Here is a 6,734-nt window from a genome sequence, read left to right as displayed (position 1 = left end):
TATAATAGCCAGAAGCTGGAAAGAACCCAGATGCCCCTCAACAGAGGAATGGATACAGAAAATGTGGTAGATTTACACAATGGAGTACTACTCAGCTATTAAAAGGAATGAATTTATGAATTTTCTAGGCAAATGGATGGACTTGGAGGGCATCATCCTGAGTGAGGTAACCCATTCACAAAAGATCTCACATGATATGTACTCACTGATAGTGGATATTAGCCCAGAAACTTAAAATACCCAAGATATAAGATACAATTTTCAAAACACATGAAACTCAAGAAGAATGAAGACCAAAGTGTGGGCACTTTGCCCCTTCTTAGAATTGGGAACAAAACTCCCATGGAAGGAGTTACAGAGACAAAGTTTGACGCTGAGACGAAAGCATGGACCATCTAGAGACTGCCATACCTGGGGATCCATCCTGTGATCAGTATCCAAATGCTGACACCATTGCATACACTAGCAAGATTTTGCTGAAAAGACCCAGATATAGCTGTCTTTTGTGAGACTATGCCGGGGCCTAGCAAACACAAAAGTGGATGCCCACAGTCAGCTTTTGGATGGATCATAGGGCCCCCAATGGAGGAGGTAGAGAAAGTAACAAAGGAGCTAACCCTATAGGTGGAACAACAATATGAACTACCCAGTACCCACCCCAGAGCTCATGTCTCTAGCTGCATATGTATCAGAAGATGGCCTAGTCAGCCATCAGTGGAAAGAGTTGGTCTTCCCAACTCTATATGCCTCAGTGCAGGGGAACACCAGGGCCAAGAAGTGGGAGTGGGTATGTAGGGGAGTAGGGGGGATCGTATGGGAGCTTTTGGGATAGAGTTGGTAATGTAAATGAAGAAAATACCTAATAAAAAATAATAATATTAAAAAAAGTTTCCTACAGGTACAATTACCTGAACAAAGGAAATGTCCATTTGAACTTTCATAAACATTTTATGGGAGGTTCATATACATGACAAAATTGCCTTCTAAATGAGACTAGTGATATTCCTAGAGTCTATGGAAAATGTCTGTTTCCTCATACATCAATATGGGTTACCAAAACAAATATTTACATGTTGCCAATTGTCATGGATTGAAAAGTGTGTTAATCTACCTTTTTGTCACTGTGACAAATGCCTGAATAAGTCAATTTAAGGGAATAAAAATGCACTTTGATTCATTGTTTCAAAGATTTCAGTGAAAGTCCGCCTATCCATTGTTTTAGTGGCAATCACATGAGGAGCAGTTCTTTACCTTGCTTCACTGAGGAAGCAGAAGGAAAGACAAGACACTTCAAAGCCACACCTCCTTTGTTCTAGATACCTGCTTCCTCCAGCCAAGTTCTAATGTTTCCCAGACATCCCACAGTAGTACCTACACCAGCTGGAGACCAAGCACTCAATTTGTGACCCTGTAGAGAACATTTCATGTTCAAACAATAGCAGTGCCCTCTTCCTCAGATGAAGTTGGTGTCTTATCATTCACCATATGAATCAGATTCTGTCTACTAATAAGATTTCCACAAATTGTCAAGTCCATATCAGGTCATTTGGTTGAGCATATTCTAATATGTCCAGGTCTTTATAAAAGAAAAGACATTAAAACACTGATGCAGACATGTGCATGGAGACAGTACCACATAAAGATGAGGGAATACATGAGAAGAACATATCAAAAAGCTAAGCAAGGCCAAGGACCTTAAGAAAAATATCAAGGTGGGGCAAACTATCCCTCACAACCCCCAATCCTGCTGACCTCTATTCTCAGACTTTTAGCTAGCACACTTGAAAGACCTTAAAAGTCTGCTGTTCTGTGATCCTTAGACTGGGGCGGATAAAACAGGATCTGATTCTAGTCCCTGTATCCATCCCTTCTTCCACTCCCACCTGCCCTAAATGTTTTCATTTATAAACACATGACACATTCAGCAAATGCTTATGTTCAAACCTTGCCACCCTTTAAACCTTGCAGGATAAATAATTATAGGTGACAATGCTGTGCTTTGTTTTGACTACTGTTCCTTTGTGACTGGAATGTAGCTTACAATGACACCATGATTGATCTTTGCTCTTCTGCTTTCAAGTTTGTTTGCTAAGCCTAGTTCATGTTTTGTACTGCTTTCTGCTGATATTGATATACACATAGATATACATAGATATATATTATTGATTTGTACAAGTACCTTATAAATCAAAAAAATTATCAGCTCATTGTGTCCACTGCAAGTATATTCCTAGCTTAAGATTTATTATTGATTTAACATTTCAACAATTATTTTTGTTTCTATGATAATTTTATATTATTGAATAGACAAATTAGTCAAGAATTACTTATTAAACTATTAAAATTTCTGTCTTATTTGTGAAAACAGCTTTGTATCTTTAAATCATCTTCATTTCTATAACATGAGGTATTTATAACTGTGGTAATAAATATTTTCGCATAGTCTTATGCTAGTATTACTAAAATTGAACTTAAGAATCAACTAGACAACTTTATCTTGTCTCTTCCAATTTATTTTATTTAGTTTGATTGAGTTTATAATGAACTTGTATTTTACAAAACTGATTTTTCTTACTAAAAGGTGTTCTTTAAAAATATTGTTACCTCTTTCTTGCAAGTTGTTTAAGCATTTCCTATATATATCCTTATTTATTTCTTGGACTTTTTCCTGGATATTTTTACTCATTTGGATTGGCACTGTGAGTGGGATCTTTGCTGACATGGGCACGTATAAATTGTTGCCCTTGCTTTGTCCTATTACACAGATTTTGCATTGTTTACAACTTGAAAGATTATGCTAATTCTGTGTCAAGTAAGTCTTTCTCAACTCTAGTTTCCCAACACCTTAGACAGATGATCTTTCAGATTTTTCACAGAAAATGTTCTGTAGATATTTTAATTTTATTTTCCTTTGCTTCTGGCACTGGGAATTTAATACAAAGTATCCCACATGCTAAGCACCAACATTACCAATGTATTCATGAGCTATACCCATCTAAGAGGTTTTATTGTTTTGTTTTGTTTTGTTTTGTTTTCTGTTAACTGAAACAGTCTTTTGTATTACACCTTGAACTCATTATGTAACTGAGGATGAATCCAAACTTCTAATTCTCCTGCCTTTACCTCCTAAGTGTTGGGATTCCAGCCATGTGCTGAGCCTCATTACCATGCCCAAATATGGTAATGAGGATCAATCCCATGACTTTGTGTATGTTAGGCAAGCACTCTACCAACTGAGCTATATCCTGAGGTCCACACCAAAGTATCTTTAATTCTTTGAGAATGTCATATGTGTATATAGTCAAATATGATCCTGTATAACCTCTACACCCATGCACACATAGCACTAACTGGAATTAATGTGCATGGATGTAAAATCATCCAGTAGAGCATGGGAAACCTACCAGTGGCTGCATCCTCAAAGATCAACGATATCCCCTCTTCCAGCAACTATCCACTTACTAAGGGGTGGGGCGTGGGGATCATCTATCCCATATATACCATAAGTTTGGCTGTTATCTTGGGCAGGTAAACACAGCTGCTGTGAATTCATAATTAAGATACCCCCTGGCCAAAGATGTTTCTTTTGCAATAGACAGCAATCAGTGGAGAGGTACAGAACTGGTCAAAGTCCTGAGAATAACAACCTGGGTTCTTGGACTTAGCGGGACATCCATATTAATCCTACCACCATGAAGGGTCAGGGAAAATGGAGGGAGATGTCACTGCAAGCATATAAAACTAGCAGAATGGGGAAGAGTGCTGTGAAAAGATGTCTTCTGTACATGATATGGCTATCTCAAAGTCTTTTCGAATTAGGGTATATAGGTTGGTGTGCTAGAGTGATAGTACCCTTACTAGATTACAGGACAGTGTAAACACAAACTTACATGCACTGTGAACCCAGAAATTTTCTGATACTTGTTTCACTGCAATATCTGCTTTATTCTCATGGTCTGGCACCAAAGAAAGCAATGTCTTTGACATGTGCCTGTATTTTTTTAGCACTTGTTGACTGAATCTAACAGATCAATTTTTGAAGGACTATGTTGGAAATTTTTCTGACATAAAAGTTTCTCTGTCCATTCTGTTTTATGACTTAGGCATCAGTTCTATCATCTACAGTTATGTTTTCCTCCTCTGTCAGGGTTTTGTAATTTTATGACTTTTCACTGCTTCAAACATGAGATAATATTGAATATACATATTCTCATTATTTCCAAAAATTTAAGCATTCTTCTAACATTTCTGTTGTATCCTAATTCTAAGCAGGGAAATGAGAATGTCTGAATTATATTTGAGCTGTTATTCTGCATTTTTAAAATTAATCATAAAAATGCCTGTCTGATGCAACTGTCGTGAGATAACATTATAAAATACACATCAGACTGCACCCAGGGCCAACACTTGATAAACGTTAGGCAGTTCCTTCTTCTGGAAAATTTTAGGTGCTTGTAGCAATTAATTTTTTATGTCTATTGAAGGAGATATATAGTGTTTAGCTATACAAAAATATTTAAATCAAAAATATTTAGGCATAATTAAATCATACATTTAATGTGTGGCTAAGAATCTGTTGGAACATTAACATACAGGTCAATACTCCATCATTAAGCTAGAGACGAAATTCTGTAAGCTCTCTTATCCCTTCTCTTAATGCGCTGTAATGTCCTGAAGAAAACTCTCAGCACCAAGCTACTTTGCTTTCCTTTTTTTCCCTTATAGCGGTGACAGCAAATGAGTTCCTATGCTGAGTGTTACTCTACAAGTTCCGTCAGTGTTGAGGACATGATCCCTCAACCACAGGACCTTCTCATCTAGATACTTCTAGCTGAAGGAAATCATGAAACCACATGAGGCCTTCTCATAAAAGAATTCTCTGACCTTCCTTCCCCCAAATGGCTCATAAACCATCTGTTTCAAGATCACCCAGTTTATGCCATGAGGCCAGGAAAAATCTAAAGATGCTACGTGTTTCCCCCAGTGTAGAACCACAAGATCATATCTTCCTGCCTTCCAATCACACTTCTGCAAAGTATAAAAATGCAGTTTTGTTGGGATGTCCGTGTCTTTAATTTTTAAGGCTCTGTATCCTCATATGTACTTTTCTCTTGTTAATCTGTATTTTGTTATAGAAGTATTTTTCAGTTATTAACTTGCCATTGGTAAGGAAAAGATACTATTTCTTTTTCCCCTAAACATTTAATTCACTTGTTTTAAACCCACTGCACGTGATAAAATTGAGGCCCAGAGTTAAAGAAGAAGCCAGTCTCTACCCTGGTGATGTTGGGTAGTTATTTAGACATTTTCAGAATTTGAAGACATTTCAGTTACGCTCCTCCATCATAATCATCAATTCATAAAACCATGAACTGGAACACTGGGAAGCAAATTGCTGGTCAGAAGGGTCTAACCTGGCCTTGGGAGGAAGCACGATACACTGAACCCCCCGGAAAGTATTAGTTGTTAACTATCCAAACCAGGTTATAAGATCTCTAAACCTCACAAACTCTCTGTCTAGCAAGAGATTTTCTGACAAAGGACAGTGCACGCCATTGCTATACTTTGAAGAGTGGATTCAAATGCTTCCATCAATCACCCGGTCTGGAAACCCCCGTCATACGTTGTCTGCTCTGGAGATGTTGCAAGTTATATAAAGCCTGCCTAAAATATACATCAGAACAATAATTAGTCCCTTTGACCCCTTGAGAATGCAATTTCCTCTAAACAAGCTAAAACTGCTACCTATCTTCTACACTATAGTCTGTATGTATAATCTGAATTATTTCAAAAGCATCCCAAGCACAAAGAGCCAAGGGGGGAGGAGGCATCCAGAGTAAGATCCCAGTCACTGCGGTGATCAAAAGGAATCCAAGCAATGTGACCCAGGAACCATGCCATAACAAATACACAAAGCCTTCTGAGCATGAGCGTCATCTTTTCACCTATCCCTCCCTTGTTTGAAATTGCTTTATCATCAAAAACACTCAGTCACCCCTTAGGTTTGCATTTCAGGGTCCTAACGTTAAGATTAGATTTAAATAGAAGGCAAACATATGCATCACTAGACAACCTTGGTCGAGGTGTGTGCCAACTGGTTATCAGTGTGAACTCTTAAGTTCTCACAAAAGTAGTCAGGCAGCTGTCCTTTCTGGGTCACAAGCTAAGTGACATCAGGCCTCAGTCTGTTTGTTAACTCAGAGTGAGAGTCCTAGGAAATTTCCAATTTCTTGGAGTCTATATCCATAGGTAAAGGCAGGACCAGAGTATCTCTTGAGAATATTTTTATTCCTGCAAGTGGTTATTTAAAAAAAAAAAAATGCCCTCACTAAATTCTTCCAATGATCCAGTTGTCTCATAATGAAGTACTTCCAGGGCTTCTCTATTCTACAAATACTCTCCATGTTATCTGTCATTCTTCAGTCAGCTTAATGTTTTTGAAATCTAGTTAAACTTCATATATCTTAGTTTGGCATTTATAACATCCTCTAGAATCAGGATACAAATCTATCAAATACCCTAAAATATTTCATTTATATTTCACCCTTTGTCTAAAGTGAGTATCTTCGTGAGAACACCCTATGCCATCCAAAGTCTCACCTGCTTCTTAAGCTAATCCCACCACTATACTAGTCTCTCAGCTCTTTACAAATACTAAAGTTGGGGTGTGTTTGTTTGTTTGGTTGATTGGTTTGTTTTTTTCAAGACAGGGTTTCTCTGTGTAGCCCTGGCTG

Source organism: Mus caroli, chromosome 2 (genome assembly GCF_900094665.2).
Source record: "Mus caroli chromosome 2, CAROLI_EIJ_v1.1, whole genome shotgun sequence".
Taxonomy (NCBI): domain Eukaryota; kingdom Metazoa; phylum Chordata; class Mammalia; order Rodentia; family Muridae; genus Mus; species Mus caroli.
The sequence above is the reverse complement of the archived record's forward strand: the minus strand, read 5'-3'. Positions refer to the sequence as shown.